The sequence below is a fragment of the Bos indicus x Bos taurus genome, chromosome 5 (genome assembly GCF_003369695.1).
Source record: "Bos indicus x Bos taurus breed Angus x Brahman F1 hybrid chromosome 5, Bos_hybrid_MaternalHap_v2.0, whole genome shotgun sequence".
NCBI lineage: Eukaryota > Metazoa > Chordata > Mammalia > Artiodactyla > Bovidae > Bos > Bos indicus x Bos taurus.
Genome location: NC_040080.1, coordinates 78,587,928 through 78,607,380, shown reverse-complemented (window position 1 = coordinate 78,607,380; position 19,453 = coordinate 78,587,928).

Genomic DNA, 19,453 nt, shown 5'->3' with positions numbered 1-19,453 from the left:
AGATGATACAAACAAATGGAAAGATATCCTGTGTTCTTGGATTGTAAGAATTAATATTGGGTAGATAATTTAATTTCTTAATTTTCCAAAGGAATTTACAGATTCAATGCCACTCCTCTCAAAATACCCTTTGGCATTTTCCACAGAACTAGAATAAGCAATTATAAAATTTGTAATGGAACCACAAAATACCTCAAAAGCAATCATGAGAAAGAAGAAAAAAGCTGGAGGTATCACAATCCCTGACTTCAAGCTATATCACAAAGCTATAGTCATCAGAATAGTATGGTCGTGGCACATAGACCAATGAAAAAGCTCAGAAATAAACCCAAGCCCACATTGTCAATTAATTTATGACAAAGGAAGTAAGTTTAACTAATCTTCTGAAAAAGCTCCAAAATTCTTGGCTAAGGGAAGTGGCTAAGGGAAAAGTACATAGTTTAGGATTTTGGTCTTATAGAGAGAGAAAGCATTAGGCTAAAAACTCTTACCATAATGAGCACATGCCAGAAATGGGATACCTAAGTTTACATACAGAAATTTTAAAAAAGATAAAGTAGCCTAGAAAAAAGTATTGAGAAAATTGAAGAAAAAATAGTTGAGAAAATATGGCCACCTAATTATGATCACATTAGTTTTGGGTCATTTGAAATGTGAGGATCCTTAAGTGCTTCCCTGGTGGCTCAGATGGTAAAGAACCCGCCTGCAGTGTGGGAGGCCTAAGTTCAATCCCTGGGTTGAGAAGATCTCCTGGAGAAGGGAATGGCTACCCAACTCCATTATTCTTGCCTGGAGAATTCCATGGACAGAGGAGCCTGGTGGCATATAGTCCGTAGGTTCACAAAGAGTTGGACACGACTGAGGGACTAAACACTTAAGTAGCTGAAGATTTAGAGTCAGTGATGACTTGTTGTATAAAGGGCAATGATATAAGTAGTACCACTTATTTAGAACTAACTATATTTTAGACATTTTCTGGAGGCAGATAATACATATTACTGTATGTACATACACTATGAACAGTAGGCATTATTGTCTTCTAAACACATTAGTAAACTGTGGCATTGAAAAATTCCTTAATTTTCTAACAGTGACATAGCTATTTTAAGTGACAAAGTCCACATTTAAACACAGGGCTGTTCTGACTCTGAACCCTAGAGTCATTACTCTGGGTTAAATGGGGTTGATGAAGTCTGGGTCTTGATACTGTTCTAAGAGGAGGACATTTTGATAATGATAATAAAGAAAACAAAAATTCCCTGGGTGCTTTAGCCAGTGAGATTTTTGTTTCTTGAGTTAGGACTCAGACACTTTCATAAGGGAAAAGCCCTACAGAATTCTGAGAGGAATAGAGTCATTTCAGGGTCTGCGCTTCCTAATGCAGTTAACAGCATATGCCCCTCATGCATTTCATTCTATGAGAGTCACATGGAAAATATTTGACTCTATATGAACCATCTGAAGAATTTTAATGGCTATGTCTTCACAGACCTGGTAAGAGAAATGAAATTATAATCTCAAATTATATTTACATTGCTAGTATAGTCACTGGAAAAGAATGGGGTGTTAGATTACTACACAATGAAATGGTTACGTGCGATGTTGTAAAAACATAGATATTCATCCATGTGTATATGTTTTACGCCTATTGTTGCTGTTCAGTCACTAAGTCACGTCCAACTCTTGGCAACACCATGGACTTCAACACGCCAGGCTCCTCTGTCCTCCACTATCTCCTGGTTGTTGCTGTTGTTCAGTCACTAAGCTGTGTCTGACTCTGCAACCCCGTGAACTACAGCATGCCATGGTTTCTCTGTTCATCACTATCTCCCTGAGTTTGCACAGACTCATGTCTATCGAGTCAGTGATACCATACAACCATCTCATCCTCTGTCGTCCCCTTCTCCTCCTGCCTTCAGTCTTTCCCAGCATGAGGGTCTTTTCGCATGAATCGGCTCTTCACATCAGGTGGTCAAAGTATTGGCGTTTCAGCTTCAGTCCTTCTAATGAATATTCAGGATTGATTTCCTTTAGGATTTACTCATTTGATCTCCTTGCTGTCCAAGGGACTCTCAAGAGTCTTCTCCAACACCACAGTTCAAAAGCGGCAATTCACGCTGCTCAGCCTCCTTAATGGTCCAACACATCCGTGTGTGACTACTGGAAAAACCATAGCTGTGACTTTGGCTGGCAAACCGATGTCTCTGCTTTTTAAAACACTGTCTAGGTTTGACATAGCTATTCTTCCAATAAGGAAGTGTCTTTTAATTTCATTGCTGCAGTCACCTCCACAGTGATTTTGGAGCCTAAGTTTTATGCTTAAGTCTTGCTTTAAAATTTGGATCCTAGGCTTCATTCCCCAAACCAATAACTGACATTTCACTGAGTGGCACCATTTTGACTTAGTTTTGTACTTAAAAAATACTTAAATGTAGTAAAATTTTCGGAGAAGGCAATGGCAACCCACTCCAGTACTCTTGCCTGGAAAATCCCATGGACGGAGGAGCCTGGTAGGCTGCAGTCCATGGGGGTCGCTAAGAGTCGGATATAACTAAGAGACTTCACTTTCATGCATTGGAGAAGGAAATGGCAACCCATTCCAGTGTTCTTGCCTGGAGAATCCCAGGAACGAGGGAGCCTGGTCAGCTGCCCCACAACTGAAGTGACTTAGCAGCAGCAGCAGCAATAAATTTTTATCAAATGACAACTTATCTGAAAGAGAAAAATTCTACTATTTTACGTATTTTTAAAACTGAATAGATACTATAACATCAGAATATAAATATGAAATCGAACTTTTCATGTGAAAGCAATTGCTTGAAAAATACATCCTTAATTACTTCACAGAAGGAAAAGAAATTCCTTATTTATTTAAGGTAAATAAACTCATGTATTTTTATATTAAATAAATAAGAATCAGTATCAGTCCAGTTCTTCCACAAACTAGACCCTGGATAAGTTTCAAACACAAGATGGTTGGATTTGGTGATCTCAAATGTTTTGTGCAACTCAAAGAGTCAATGTATCTCAATTTCCTAAGACCAAGATGAGTAGCTTACAAAATATTTTCTCAGGTAAGAGTAGAATCATTACTACTTGAGTCATTGAAACAAGCTACTCCTGGAGGTACTATCTGGGAAGATCCTTTCTTGGCTCACAGTGTACAGCATGATGTAATGTTTTAACAGGCCCCACCTTAGTCTGGTAGAATCACTTTATCAGTTGAGTTCTGGGTTGACAGCTCTAAGATAAGCTCAAAGTGGACTATATATGAGACTATATATGAGATTTAAAATTCTTTCATTATGCTTCATAAGGAATTTAGGAAAACCAGTATTCGAATTGTACTGAGAAGTTTAAAATATCACTATTCCCACTTATAACACTGAGTTTGTGCTGTGTAATGCATGCAATTGTGCAGCTAAAGGTTTATTTGGCAAGGAGTTAACAATCAGTGAGTGGAGAAGAAGTTCTAATGAAGCTATAACTCTTATTATCATGCATTTACACAGTGAGTTTCTTAAGCTTTTCTTAAGAAAAGCTTTGTGAAACTTCTTCCAAGTAATGCGGAAAGATTGGCATCTAGCCATGGTGAAAGAATCACCATGTGACAGTTTTCTAGGTGGATGGGGAAAGTTGCTTTGCTACAAGGACACCTGGAATATTCCTTCAGTGTAATATAGGGTGAAATAAAATAAGTAAATACATTTCTCTAGCACTTCTTCCTCTCTCTTCCTGATCATCTCTTACTTTATCTTTATTACTTTTAAAATGAGGAAAAAAACATATCTAGACATGCAAGTATCCTTGCTTGGCTTTTGCTCAAATTTAAGTTTTTTTACTTTGAAATTATAAGCCAATTTCCCCAATTTTAAAGAGTTTGGAATTTAACTTTTAGTTTAGAAATATAGATCAAGTAATAGATTTCAATAGACCAAGTGTATTGTTTCCTCCCTACAGTCCCCCATCTAAGAGATCAGGAAAAATGAAGAGTATTTATTCTCTATATTTCTCTCTGTAGATCATAGACACAGCTCAGTTCAATAAACATGTACCAAAAACTATGCTAGTATGAGGTTGAAAAAATAATGATTGTTGTTATCATTGTGTTTATAGTTAACTAGATATATAATTATAATAGTAGTAATAATAATGATAATGTCTAACATTTATTGAGTGGTTCCTATAGTGTCAAGTTAGACTAAATATTTTAGAAGAATTATCTCATTTATCACCCCTTATAGCCTTCTGGGATATAAATTACTGTTATCCCCATTTTATAGATGAGAAAGTTAAACATTGGGGGAGGTTTAGTAACATGCTCAAAGTCACACTTGAGGTGAATGAAAAGCTGCCTGCAAACTTTCTTCTATCAACTTTGGAATCTCATCCCCTTAATCAGTAGCTTAAAGCCCTCTAGGAGCACATCTAACAAGAAAGGGAAGAGAAGCAAAGACATTTCACAGAGGGACCCTGCAGTAATCCATGGCTCTGAAGATGTTAATTCTATAGAAGAGGTGATGAAAGAAAGTTAAAGGTAGATTATGAATTCTAGGCCTTCACAGAGAATCAGACTGAGTTTTGACCAAAATATAATATGTTCTTTTCCTTCACTTCAATTTCTAATTTAGATATTTACAGAGCTCTGGATGAAATGCTAGAAATTCAACAGGGAAGAATATTTACCCCATCCTCACAGATCTTAATTCTAGCAATTCATACATAATCCAGAAACTTCAGATTTCCAAAATTTGTAAAAGCAAAAACAGACCAACAAAATCCTGTAAATATCCAGGCAAAATAATCACTTTTTAGTGTATACTTTATTTATTTTCTTATTTGAGGTATAATTGATTTATTGAGTTGGGGCTTTTTCTGTATATCTTTCATTATTATTATTTTCTGTAACATTATTATTCATTTGGGTTTTTCTATAACATCTTATACATATTAATATCTTATTTATCTTCTTCAGATTCTTTTCCATTACAGGTTGTTACAAAATATTGAGTCTAGTTCCCTGAGCTATACAGTAATTCCTTGTTAGTTATCCATTTTATTCACAGAATATTATATATATGTTAATCCTAATCTCTTAATTTATACCCCTCTGCCTTTCTTTTTTGGTTTTCTATGTGTATGGATCTTTGTTTTCTATGTGTACGGATCTATCTCTGTTTTATAAATAAGTTTATCTGTATTTTTATTAGATTCCATATATGTTATATCATATGAGATTTGTCTTTCTTTGACTTATTTCACTTAGCATGATAATTTTTATGTCCATTCATGTTGCTGTAAATGGCATTATTTAATTGTTTTTTACGGTTAAATAATATTTCATTATATATATATGTGTGTGTGTGTGTGTGTGTGTGTGTGTGTGTGTGTGTGTATTCCACATCTTCTTTATCCTTTCATCTGTTGATGTACACTTAGGTTGCTTCTATGTCTTGGCTATTGTAAATTGTGCTGCAATAAATATTGTGGTGTATATATCTTTTTGAATTATAATTTTCTCCAGATATACACCTGGAGAGTGGGATTGCAGGATCATATGGTAGGTCTATTTTTAGTTTTTGAAGGACCGTCTATAATGTTCTCCATAATGGTTATGCCAATGTATGTTCCCACTAAGAGTGTAGGAAGATTTCTTTTTCACTACAACCTCTCCAGTGTTTATTATTTGTAGACTTCTTGATTATGCCCATTCTGACTGGTGTGAGGTGATACCTCATTGTAATTTTCTATTTCTCTAACAATTAGCAATGTTGAGTATTTTTTTCATGCATGGAGGCATAATAATTCTTGTTGCTATCTTTATTGGAGTGTTCAAGCTCTTTGGAGGAAAAAAAAAACAGAGAATGTGGCTATATAGTGAAATGAAGATGTGAATTGCTATGTCTCAATACATCTTAACAGTTTTTATAGCATTTAAAAATAATATGTAATTAAGGTAGGCCTACTGGAATTTAGCCAAAGAATACATATTTTCAAAATTTTTATAGACTATAATTTTTTAAAAATCTACTTTCTACAAGATTTTAAAGATGTATTAATATTTTACTCAGAAGAATCTATTTTATGGGAAAAACTGATTGAAAAATTGTATTTTTTTATATGAGATACTAACAGGTGTGATAATTCAAGGAAGGATAATTAAAGTTAAGAACCAAAAACAAAGAAAAGACCTATGAAATTTTTTTTTCATTATTGTTTGCAACAGAATAGATAGTTTTATTTCTATGGTAACTGCCAGTTAATTAGTGTTTCATAAAGACTAGAGAAGAAAATTCAATTTTAACTATAGTTGTGAAGTTCACTAAAGTATTCTTTAATATTTGCTTTGAATTCAATTTGCTTTAATTTTTTATTATGCCCATAACCAAGTCTAACAGATCAACTGTTCTTTATTGTACACAGACCACCTTGGGATATATAAACAGAATGCATATTCTTTTAAAATCTGAAAATAATGAGGTATGGCTATAAGGTTGATTTTTTTAAATGACCCTATCAAAACAGAAACATTCTAGGCATCACTGACTCAATGGACGTGAGTCTGAGTGAACTCCGGGAGTTGGTGATGGACAGGGAGGCCTGGCGTGCTGCGATTCATGGGGTCGCAAAGAGTCGGACACAACTGAGTGACTGAACTGAATTGATGATCACTGTATATTATCAAGATTGATTACTTGATCTATTGAGTTTGCTGTGACAAATAATTTTTAGAAATTCTCATTTGAAAACAGCCTTCCAAATCTGAATTGCATTTTTCAAAATTTATTATTTGTCAAACTTAATATTTTGAAGGTGGGTTTAATTTTGGAGTAAAGCTAAAATCATTGAGCCAAGTCTTATAAATAAGAAGGATTATTTGTAATCCAAAATGAATTACATCTATCTTTAAAGTAATAAGATTAATTCTGATACGAGGCTATGGAAAGAGGAGGAGGATATGGAAAGATAGGAGAAGAATGTCGCAACAATGATTTGCTTAGTTAACAATGTTAAGTCATTGATAAACTAGATTATCAACCAAGAGTATAAGAGATTTGAATAACATGTTCATGGTGAACTCAGCAGAACAAATAGACTACATAGTCGAGCTTTTATTTGAGGATATACTCACCTAGGTGGAGTAATCACTGCTTGTCTGGGCTGGACCAACCAAAATGACAAGTTTTATAGTGGAATAAAGAACAAAGAGAAGTGTAAGGGATTATGATAGTGAAGAGGAAAGTTCTTTGCATTTTTGATTAATGAATACGGTAAATTTCATTGCTGACAAGTATGAGACCAAAACCTTCCTATTAAAATTTAAATAGACAATTTACTCAACTATATATGTTAAATGATGAGGAGAAGTAAAGGATGGCACTGTTCTTCCTACTCCCTTTTTAACCTTGCCCATTATATTGAAAGTCACAAAATAAGGATCTAAAATAATTGTTCCTAAGCATCATTCTTCTATTTCCCTCATCTTCTCTTTTGAAACTGGAATTTCTGTCCAAAGTACTATTTACAGTGACCTTGACAAGAATTTTAAAGAAATATATATTTTTCATTCATCTATTTAAAATACATATTTGAGATACATTTGGAGTTGGCATAATCATTTTCCTAATTCTGTGGCATATTACCAGAAAAGGTGTATCAGTCAGGGTTCTCCAGAGAAACAGACTAATATAGGGTAGATAGATAGATAGATTTTAAAGACCTGACTTCCACAATTATGGGCATTGTCAAGCTTGAAATTTGTAGGACTGGCTTTTCATGTCTTGAGATAAAATTCTTTCTTTTCAAGGAAACCTGGGTTTTCACTCTTAAGACTTCTAATTTAAGATTGGATCAGGTCCACCCACATCAATAATGATATCTCCTTTATTTCGGAGAAGGCAATGGCACCCCACTCCAGTACTCTTGCTTGGAAAATCCCATGGATGGAGGAGCCTGGTGGGCTGCAATCCATGGGGTCGCTAAGAGTCAGACACAACTGAGCGACTTCACTTTCACCTTTCACTTTCATGCATTGGAGAAGGAAATGGCAACCCACTCCAGTGTTCTTGCCTGGAGAATCCCAGGGATGGCTGAGCCTGGCGGGCTGCTGTCTATGGGGTCGCACAGAGTCGGACACGACTGAAGCGACTTAGCATTTAAAGACTAATAATTGTAAATGCTGATCACATCTACAAAATACCCTCTTGGGCTTTTTATTCATTTGTTATGTGAGGAAACCAAGGTTTGGTAAAGTTAAGTAACCTGAGTAAATCATACAGGTATTGAGAGAAGCCACATTAGATTTCACGTTCCACCTCCTAGATTAGGATTTCACCACTCCACTCTATTCTGTTCATTCTCTCAATTGTGTCCGACTCTTACCAGCATACCAGGCCTCCCTGGCCATCACCAACTCCCGGAGTTTACGCAAACTCATGTCCTTTGAGTCAGTGATGCCATCCAGCCATCTCATCCTCTGTTGTCCCCTTCTCCTCCCACCTTAAATCTTTCCCAGCATCAAGGTCTTTTCAAATGAGTCAGTTCTTTGCATCAGGTGAACAAAGTATTGGAGTTTCAGCTTCAGCATCAGTCCTTCCAATGAATATTCAGGACTGATTTCCTTTAGGATGGACTGGTTGGATCTCCTTGCAGTCCAAGGGACTCTCAAGAGTCTTCTCCAACACCACAGTTCAAAAGCATCAATTCTTCAGCACTCAGCTTTCTTTATATTGCAACTCCCACATCCATATATGACTCCTGGAAAAACCATATCCTTGACTAGTCAAGCCTTGACTAGTTTTTCCAGTGGTTATGTATAGATGTGAGAGTTGGACTATAAAGAGGGCTGAGCAAAGAAAAACTGATGCTTTTGAACTGTGGTGTTGGAGAAGTCCCTTGGACTGCAAGGAGATCCAACCAGTCCATCCTAAGGGAAATTGGTTCTGGGTATTCATTGGAAGGACTGATGTTAAAGCTGAAACTCCAGTATTTTGGCCACCTGATGTGAAGAGCTGACTCATTGGAAAAGACCCCGATGCTGGGAAAGATTGAAGGCAGGAGGAGAAAGGGATGACAGAAGATGAGATTGTTAGATGGCATCACCGAGTCAATAGACATGAGTTTGGGTAAACTCTGGGAGTTGGTGATGGACAGGGAAGCCTGGCGTGCTGCAGTTCATGGGATCACAAAGAATAGGACATGACTGAGCAACTGAACTGAACTGAACTGACTAGATGGACCTTTGTTGGCAAAGTAATGTCTCTGCTTTTTAATACACTGATAGGTTGTTCATACTTTTCTTCCAAGGAGTAACTGTCTTTTATTTCATGGCTGCAGTCACCATCTGCAGTAATTTTGGAGCCCCCCCAAAAAAGTCTGTCACTGTTTCCACTCTTTTCCCTTCTATTTGCCATGAAGTGATGGGACCAGATGCCATGATCTTAGTTTTCTGAATGTTGAGCTTTATGCCAACTTTTTCACTCTCCTCTTTCACTTTCATCAAGAAGCTCTTTAGTTCTTCTTCGCTTTCTGCCATAAGGGTAGTGTCATCTGCATATCTGAGGTTATTGATATTTCTCCTGGCAATCTTGATTCCAGCATGAGCTTCATACCGCCCAGTGTTTCTCATGATGTACTCTGCATATAAGTTAAATAAGCAGGGTGACAATATACAGCCTTTCCCTATTTGGAACCAGTCTGTTGTTCCATGTCCATTTCTAACTGTTGCTTCTTGACCTGCATACAGATTTCTCAAGAGGCAGGTCAGGTGGTCTGGCCTTCCCATGTTTTGAAGAATTTCCCACAGTTTGTTGTGGTCCACACAGTCAAAGGCTTTGGCATAGTCAATAAGCAGAAATAGATGTTTTTTGGAACTCTTTCTTGTTTGATGATCCAACAGATGTTGCCAATTTGATTTCCAGTTTCTCTGCCTTTTCTAAATCCAGCTTGAACATCTGGAAGTTCATGGTTCACATACTGTTGAAGTCTGGCTTGGTTAATTTTGAGCATTACTTTACTAGCATGTGAGATGAGTTCAATTGTGCAGTAGTTTGAGCATTCTTTGGCATTGCTTTTCTTTGGCATTGGGATGAAAACTGACCTTTTCCAGTACTGTGGCCACTTCTGAGTTTTCCAAATTTGCTGGTATATTGAGTGCAGCACTTTCACAGCATCATCTTTTAGGATTTGAAATAGATCAGCTTGAATTCCATCACCTCCACTAGCTTTGTTCATAGTGATACTTCCTAAGGCCCACTTGACTTGCATTCCGGGATGTCTGGCTCTAGGTGAGTGATCACACCATTGTGATTATCTGGGTCAAGAAGACCTTTTTTATATAGTTCTGTGTATTCTTGCCACTTCATCTTAATATCTTCTGCTTCTGTTAGGTCCATACCATTTCTGTGCTTTACTGTGCCCATTTTTGCATGAAATGTTCCCTTGGTATCTCTCACTGTCTTAAAGAGAACTCTAGTCTTTCTCATTCTATTGTTTTCCTCTATTTCTTTGCATTGATCCACTCTATTGCCTCACTTGAATGCCTTCAGCAAAGCTCATATCTAGTATCTAGGAAGGAACTTATTTCCTCCATCACAATGATTTTTTTTTTTAATTGAAGTGTAGTTGATTTTCAAGGTTGCCTTCATTTCACGTGTACAATTAAGTGATTCAGTCATACTTATATTTTTCAGATTCTTTTCCTTTACAAGTTATTACAAAATATTGAATATAGTTCCTATGCTATATAGCAAGTTCTTGTTCATTATTTGTTGTATATATAGTAATGTATTTATGTTAATCTGAAACTCCTAAATTATCCCATCCCCCACTTCCGCTTTGGTAATCATAAATTCATTTTCCTAGTCTGTGGGTCTACTTCTGTTTTTTATTTAAGTTCATTTGTATCAGTTTTTTTAGATTCCACATATAAGTGATATCATATGATATTTGTCTTTCGCTGGCTTACTTCACTTGGTGTAGTAAACTTTAGGTCCATCATTTTGGTGTAATGGCATTATTTCTGTCTTTTTATAGCTAAATAATATTCCATTGTGTATATATACCACATCTTCTTTATATATTCATCTGTCAATGGGTACTTAGGTTGCTTCCATGTCTTGGCTATTATAAAAAAGTGCTACAACAAATATGCACATATCTTTTTGAATTATGGCTTTCTCCAGTTATATTCTCAGGAATAGGATTGAAGAATCATTGTAGCTATATATTTAGCTTTTGAAGGACCTGCTCTACTTTTCTCCACAGTAGTTGTACAAATGTATATTCCCACCAATGTTTAGGAGGGTTCTTTTTCTCCACACCCTCTCCAGCATTCATTATTTGTAAACTTTCTGATGATGGCCATTCTGACTGGTGTGAGGTACCTCACTGTAGTTTTGTTTTGCATTTTTCTGATAATTAGCAATATTCAGCATCTTCTTATGTGCCTTCTGGCCATGTCTATATCCTCTTTGGAGAAACATCTATTTAGAACTACTACCCACTTTTTTTATTGAGTTGTTTGATTTTTTTTGATATTGAGCTGTGTAAGCTCTTCATGTATTTTGGAGATTAATCCCTCAACAGTTGCATCATCTGCAAATATTTTCTCCGATTGTGTAGGCTGTTTTTTCATTCAACTTATAGGACTTTTTGCTGTACAAAAGCTTTTAAGTTAATTAACTGTCATTTGTTTACTTTTGTTTTTATTTCAATTACTCTAGAAGATGAATTTGTAAAGATATTGCTGCAATTTACGTCAAAGAGAGTTCTGCCTGTATCTTCTTCCAGGAGTTTTATAGTATCCAGTTATACATTTATGTCTTTAACCCATTTCATAAAGATCATCTAAGAGAAATCCATAGCTAACATCATTCTGGATGATGAAAACCTGAAAGCATTTCCTCTAAGATCAGGAACAAAATAAGGATGTTCACTCTCACCACTATTATCCAACACAGTTTTAGAAGTCCTAGCTATAGCAATTAGGCTTCCCAGGTGACTCAGTGGGTGAAGAATCAGCCCACAATGTGGGAAACAGTGGAGACATGTGTTCAACTCCTGGGTTGGGAAGACCCCCTGGAGGAGGGCATGGCAACCCACTCCAGTATTCTTGCCTGGAAAATCCCATGGACAGAGGAGGCTGGTAGGCTACAGTCCATAGGATTACAAACAGTTGGACACATATGAGTGACTGAGTATATGCACCCACACAACCACAACAATCAGAAAAGAAAAAAAAATAAAAAGAGTCCAACTTGGAAAGAAAGAAGTAAAACTGTCATGGTTTGTAGGTGACATGACGCTATACATAGAAACATTCTAAAAATGCTACCTGAAAATAACTGGAGCTCATCAATGAATTTAATACACAGAATTCTGTTGCATTTTTATACTCTAACAATGGAAGATCAGAAAGAGAAATTAAGGAAACAATTCCATTTACCATTGTATGAAAAAGGAGAAAATATCTAGGAATAAACTTACTGAAGAAAATAAAAGACATATACACCAAAAACTTTAAGACAGTGATGAAAGAAGTCAAATATGACCCAAATTGATGGAAAGATATCCTTCATTCTTAAATTGATGAAATCAATATTGTCCAAATGACTGTTACCCAAGACAGTTACAGATTCAATGCAATACCCATCAAATTGCCAATGGCATTTTTCACAGAATTATAACAAAAAAGTTTTCTAATTTGTATGGAAACACAAAGGACCTCAAAGAGCAAAAGCAGTGTTGAGGGGAAAAAAGAAACAAGCTGGAGGAATCAAGCTTCCTGACTTCAGACTATACTACAAAGCTATAGTAATCAAAACAGTATGGTACTGACACAAAAACAGAAATAAAGATTAATGGAACAGGGTATAATGGTCAGAAATAAACCCACAATCTCTGACAAAGGAGGCAAGAATGTACAATGGAGAAAAGACAATCTCTTCAATAAGTAGTGCCAGGAAAATTGAACAGCTACACATAAAATAATGAAATTAGAGCATTCCCTAACATCATACACAGTGACTTTTATTTAAAAGTTTCATGAATATTTAACTAACATAAATGTTTTGTTCTTAATTGAAAAGATTATCTTCTTGGCTCATATATTTCCTCATTTACTCACTTCACCTGAAAAATGTAATCCCAAAGAATCCTGTAGAACCTACAATCTTATTTGTCACAGAGGAACTTGTTGTTGTTGTTCAGTTAATACAGTGAAAGTGAAAACCACTCAGTCATGTCCAACTCTTTGCATCCCCATAGACTATACAGTCCATGGAATTCTCCAGGCTAAAATACTGGAGTGGTAGCCTTTACCTTCTCCAGGGGATCTTCCCAATCCAGGGGTTGAACCCAGGTCTCCTGCATTGCAGGTGGATTCTTTACTAGCTGAGCCACAATGGAAGCCCCAGTCAATCACTAACTCATGTCCAATTCTTTGTGACCCTATGGACTGCAACATGCCAGGCTTCCCTGTCCTTCACTATCTCATGGAGTTTACTCAAATTCATGTCCATTTAGTTGGTGATGCCATCCAACCATCTCATCCTCTGATGCCCCATTCTACTCCTGTCCTCAGTTTCCCCAGCATCAAAGTATTTTCCAATGAGTTGGCTCTTCACATCAAGTGGTCAAAGTATTGGAGCTTCAGTTTTGGCATCAGTCAGTCCTTCCAATGAATATTCAGGGTTGATTTCCTTTAGGACTGACTGGTTTGATCTCCTAGCTGTCTGAGAGAACTCTCAAGAGTCTTGCCCAGCACCACAACTTGGAAGCATTAATTCTTTAGTGCTCATTCAACAGTGCTGCTGCTGCTAAGTCGCTTCAGTCATGTCCAACTCTGTGCGACCCCATAGACAGAAGCCCACCAGGCTTCCCCGTCCCTGGGATTCTCCAGGCAAGAACACTGGAGTGGGTTGCCATTTCCTTAGCCCCCAAGTATACTACCAGACAAGCTATCTCAGTATTCAGGAGGACCCCTGTGTCCCAGGGAAGAGAAAGAGTCTTAGAAAAAAATAAGAAATAAGTTCAAGTTAAATTTAATTAAATAATTTTAAAATATTAGTGTGAAACCAGATAAAAGAAATGGACTAGATTAGCACACTTAGAAAATGTTACAAGGGGGAATATCACACTACATGAATCCCTTTTGCAGAGTTCTTATGTCTGCTCTCTCTCTCTTTGCTGCAGCATGTCTCCCAGCTTAAGATACAATTATGAGAATCATAGCTGAGGTTTGAATAAAGAGACCCACAGATGAGAAATGTCTGGGGTAATGATACACACTTGCTGTATCAGAAAATGAAGGTCAGTTAGACTGATGAGTCACTACAGTTTTTATTTGTGTTTCTTGGGTTGAGAAGAAAAACAACTTGGGGCCAGAATGGGACCATACTGTGTGCTATCATTGCCCAGAGCAGTCATGTTCATTAATTGGCTTTTACACTTATTTCTATCTTTAAGTAACAATTTTTCCATCATCATATTCTCTATTGATTCTACCCATTTTTGGCATGACCTAGATTATTAATTTACTCTTGATAATTCATCTATATATGAGTTTGCCTGTATCAACATGCTCTATTTAACATATCCTGTACCATACTATCTGAATCTTTTATGCAATCCCTAGGTTCACATTATGTGAGCTTCAACTATATACTGTAAACTAATAATTTATTTACTACCTATGCTTGGCACTTTTCATGAATTTCACCATTTTTCTTATCTTTTATAGAATAATTGCATGTTCTTAAATAGTTTGCACATTATTAGGAGAAATAATCACAACTTTTATAAACCCAAAGATCACTGAAGAGCCTTAAAAAAATACTGCTGTAAGAGTGGAGCTTTAATGTTCTCATCATAAAAACAACAACAAAATGGTAATTATATGGGGTGAAGGATATGTTAGGCTGCCCTGGTGACTCAGTGGTAAAGGACCCACCTGTTAATACAGGAGATATGGGTTCAATCCCTGGGCTGGAAAGATGCTCTGGAGAAGGAAATGGCAACCCACTCTAATATTCTTGCTTGGGAAATCCCATGGATAGAGGAGCCTCTCAGGCTATAGTCCATGGGGTTGCCAAACAGTAGGACCCTAAGTGGCTAAACAACAACAACAACAAAAGATGTAACTAACCTGATTGTGGTAAACATTTCACAATATATGTGTATCAATTCATCACATTGTACACATAAAAGTTCTGATGATTCTAACACCCAGTTCCAATGTCTGGGAGGAGGGATCCCACACACCAAGTAATTCTTAAACAGCTGGGTGTCCTACAATTTAATGAAATTCAAACACTGTATAGCATCAGATTCTACAGGTTAAGGGCTCAATCCTTCAACATTTCTCATCCCCTCTTCAAGAATCAGTTGCAAGTCCAGGTTGTCACCTGTGCTTCTGACTAACTAGCTGTAAGATCTGAGGTTCCAAAAACTCCCTCCTTGGGTTTGATTAATTTGTTAGGCTGGTTCACAGAACTCAGAGAAACATTTCACTTAGCAGACCACCAGTTTATTATAAAAAAGGTTACAACTCAGGAACAGCTAGATGGACGACATGCATAGGGCAAAGTATGTGGGAAGAGGTTGTGCCACTTTCCCCAAACATCCACATGTTCATCATCACAAAAACTCTCTGAATACCATCCTTTCCAGTTTTTCTGGAGGTTTCATTACACAGGCATAATTGATTAAATCATCAGGCCATTGGCTATTGATTCAACTTCCAGTTCCTCTCCCCTCCCTGAAGTCGGTGGGGTGGGACAGAATGTTCCAGTCCTCTAATTGCAGAGTTGGTTTCCTAACAATGAGTCTCAATTTTTAACTGTGTTCTGAATTTACCTCATCAACATAACAAATGACGTTTTTATATTCTCGTTGCTTAGACAGTTCCAAGGATTTTATGAACTCTGTTAGAAACATAGACAGAGACCAAATATATATTTCTTATTATAACTCACAATGTCACAAATTCTTAAACTTATACAATGCTATATATCAATTATAACTCAATAAAATTTGAACATAGAATAAATACTATAATTCCATTTTCGAATTTTGCCTTTAACATCACATCAAGTTAGATTGTTATATTGAGGAGGGCTTGTACCATTAGACTAGAAGAAGACAGTTGGTCCTGCCTTTGAGACTTACCTTAGGAGAATCCAAGTTATAAATACAGCTTCTCATGGATCCAATTTCTCTGATACTTGTTTTTTTAAAGGGGAATATTATAACTACTAATACAGAGCTCTTTCTAGCATATGACTTGGATCCAAAATCTATACAAATACAAACATGAATATGATGTGGTCTCTGAGTTTGAGTAGCTCTAAGTAGATGGGGAGGAAGGTCCATAAAAAGTAATTACTGGGACTTTCAGGGCTTTCTGGAATAATAATCCACTTTGCAATGCAGGGGACACCAGTTCAATCCCTGGTGTGGGAAGATCCCACATGCCTCAGGGAAACTAAGCCTTTGTGCCATGATACTGAGCGCGTTCACTACAGTCCACTAGTTGAAACTACCAAGCCCGGGGGAGGAGGAGTTAAGATGGCGGAGGAGTAGGATGGGGAGAACACTTTCTCCCCCACAAATTCATCAAAAGAACATTTAAACGCCAAGTAAATTCCACAAAACAACTTCTGAATGCCGGCAGAGGACATCAGGCACCCAGAAAAGCAACCCAAGTCTCCGAAAGGAGGTAGGAAAAAATATAAAAGACAAAAAAAGGGACAAAAGAGGGAGGGATGGAGTTCCGTCCTGGGAAGGGAGTCTTAAAAAGAGAGAAGTTTCCAAACACCAGGAAACCTTCTCACTGCCGAATCTGTGCCGAGCCTTGGAAGCACAGAGGGCAACATAACAGGGAGGAAAAATAAATAATTAAAACACGCACATTGCGAGCCCTACGGTAACTCCCCCAGTGGAGAAGCAGCACAGACGCCTGCATCCGCCATTAGCAAGCAGGGGCTGGGCAGGGAGGCGCGGCGCAGGCTGCATCACAAGAACCTGGCCTGAATACCCTGAGCGCTATCTGAGCGAAATAATTTGGGTTAGCAAACCAGACTGTGGGATATCTACCACACGAAAAGCCAGCCCTAACCTATGACACTGCCAGGCCCGCGCACAGAACAAAAGACTGAACAGAGATAGCCAACGACAGACCATCCCCCTCTGGTGATAGGCAGCCAGAGCCGGAAGGGGGCAATCGCAGCCCCAGAGAGACATTATCTATAAAACTGTAAGCAGGCTTCTTTGCTAACTAAAACTTCTTGGGGGTTTGGACGGTCAACATCTGCCTGAGAAGGTGTGCTGGTGCACAACTAGATAACCGAGCGGTGGGGAGATGATAAGTCGCAGCAATCGCGCACACAAAACATCTCATCACCTGAGCTGCTCGGATCTGGGAAGGGCACAAAACGCAGGCCAAACCGAGAATCTGCGCCTCTGAGAACTACCCGAGTGCCTGAACCTGAGCGGCTTGGATCTGGGAAGTACAGGCAGTCCAGGGCCAGCCGCGGATGGTTCCCGGCGGAGCAACCTAGAGCCTGAGCAGCGTGGGCAGAGAGGCTACACGCGCCGTAAACGGGGAGGCAGACCCAATGTGGCTGAGGCACTGCAAGCACACGCCAGTGTTATTTGTTTGCAGCATCCCTCCCTACCTCCCCTCAGCGAGACTGAACAAGTGAGCCCCCCCCAAAAAAAGTGTCCTCCACCATCCCCTTTGTCTCAGGGCGGAAACCAGACACTGAAGAGACCAGCAAACAGAAGCTATAACAGAGGGAACCGCCTTGGAAGCTACAGGCAATAGATTAAGACCCTGTGGTTACTACCATCTACATAGGAAGGGGCCTATAGATCTTGAGAAATAGAAGTCGGACCAAGGAACTAGCCAAAAATGAACTGAACCCACAATTCTCACAACAAAACCGGAGAAAGTCCTAGATATATTTTTACTATTTGTACGATCATTCTTTCTTATTTTTTTTAATTAAAAAGATTTTTTAAGTCTTCTATTATTCCTTTAATTTCCACTTTTATAACCGATTACTTTGCAAAAAAAAAAAAAAAGAAGAAGACCCTATTTTTTTAAAGCAAACTTCATATATATATATTTTTTAAAATAATTTTTGACCTTTTTTTTTTCCTTCTTTTCTTTAACATTGTATTTTTGAAATTCCAAACTCTACTCTAGATTTTTAATTTTAGCTTTTTGGTATTTGTTATCAATTTTGTACCTATAGTTTTTTTTTTGTTTTTGTTTTTATATAATTTCTGTGACCCTTTTTTCTTTTTTCTTTTTCTCTGTTTCTTTCTTTTCTTCTTTTAAATAACATTGTATAGCTGAAATTCCAAACTCTACTCTAGATTTTTAATTTATGCTTTTTGGTATTTGTTATCAATTTTGTACCTGTATTTTTTTTTTTATAATTTATGCAACTTTGTATGTTCTTGTTTGTTTTTTTCTCTCTCTCTTTCTTTTTCTTCTTCTTTTTTTAACAGTGTATTTTTGAAATTCCAAACTCTACTCTAGATTTTTAACTTTTGCTTTTGGTATTAGTTATCAATTTTGCACCTATATTTTCTTTATAATTTTTGCGACCTTGTTTGTTTTTGTTTGTTCGTTTTTTCTCTCTTTCTTTTCCTTCTTCTTTTCTTTAACATAGTATTTTTGAAATTCCAAACTCTACTCTAGATTTTTAATTTTTGCTTTTATGTATTTGTTACCAATTTTGTACCTTTAAGAACCCAATCTTCAGTACCCATTTTTCACTAGGGAGTGAGATTACGGGCTTAACTGCTCTCTCTCCCTTTGGACTCTCCTTTTTCTCCACTAGGTCGCCTGTGTCTCCTCCCTAACCCCTCTCTACTCTACCCAACTCTGTGAATCTCGGTGTGTTCCAGACGGTGGAGAACACTTAGAACTGATTACTGGCTAGATCTGTCTCCCTCCTTTTCATTCCCCCCATTTATCCTCCTGGCCACCTCTGCCACCTTCCTCCTTCTTCTCTTCTCTGTATAACTCTGTGAACAACTCTGAGCAATCCAGTTGTGGAGTGCACATAAGGAAGAGATTACTGAATAGCCCACTCTCTCCTCTATTGATTCCACCTCATCTCATTCAGGTCACCTCTAACTCCCTCCTCACTCTTCTCTTCTCCATATAACACTGTAAACCTCTCTGGGTGAAACAAGTTTCAGGGCAAGACATACCAAGCAAATTCTCCAGCAGCAAGGAACACAGCCCTGAGCTCCAAGATACAGGCAGCCCAAAGTCACCCCAAAACCATAGACATCCCATAACTCATTACTGGACATTTCATTGCACTCCAGAGAGAAGAAATACAGCTCCACCCACCAGAACACCGACACAAGCTTCCCTAATCAGGAAACCTTGACAAGCCACCTGTACAAACCCACACAGAGCGAGGAAACGCCA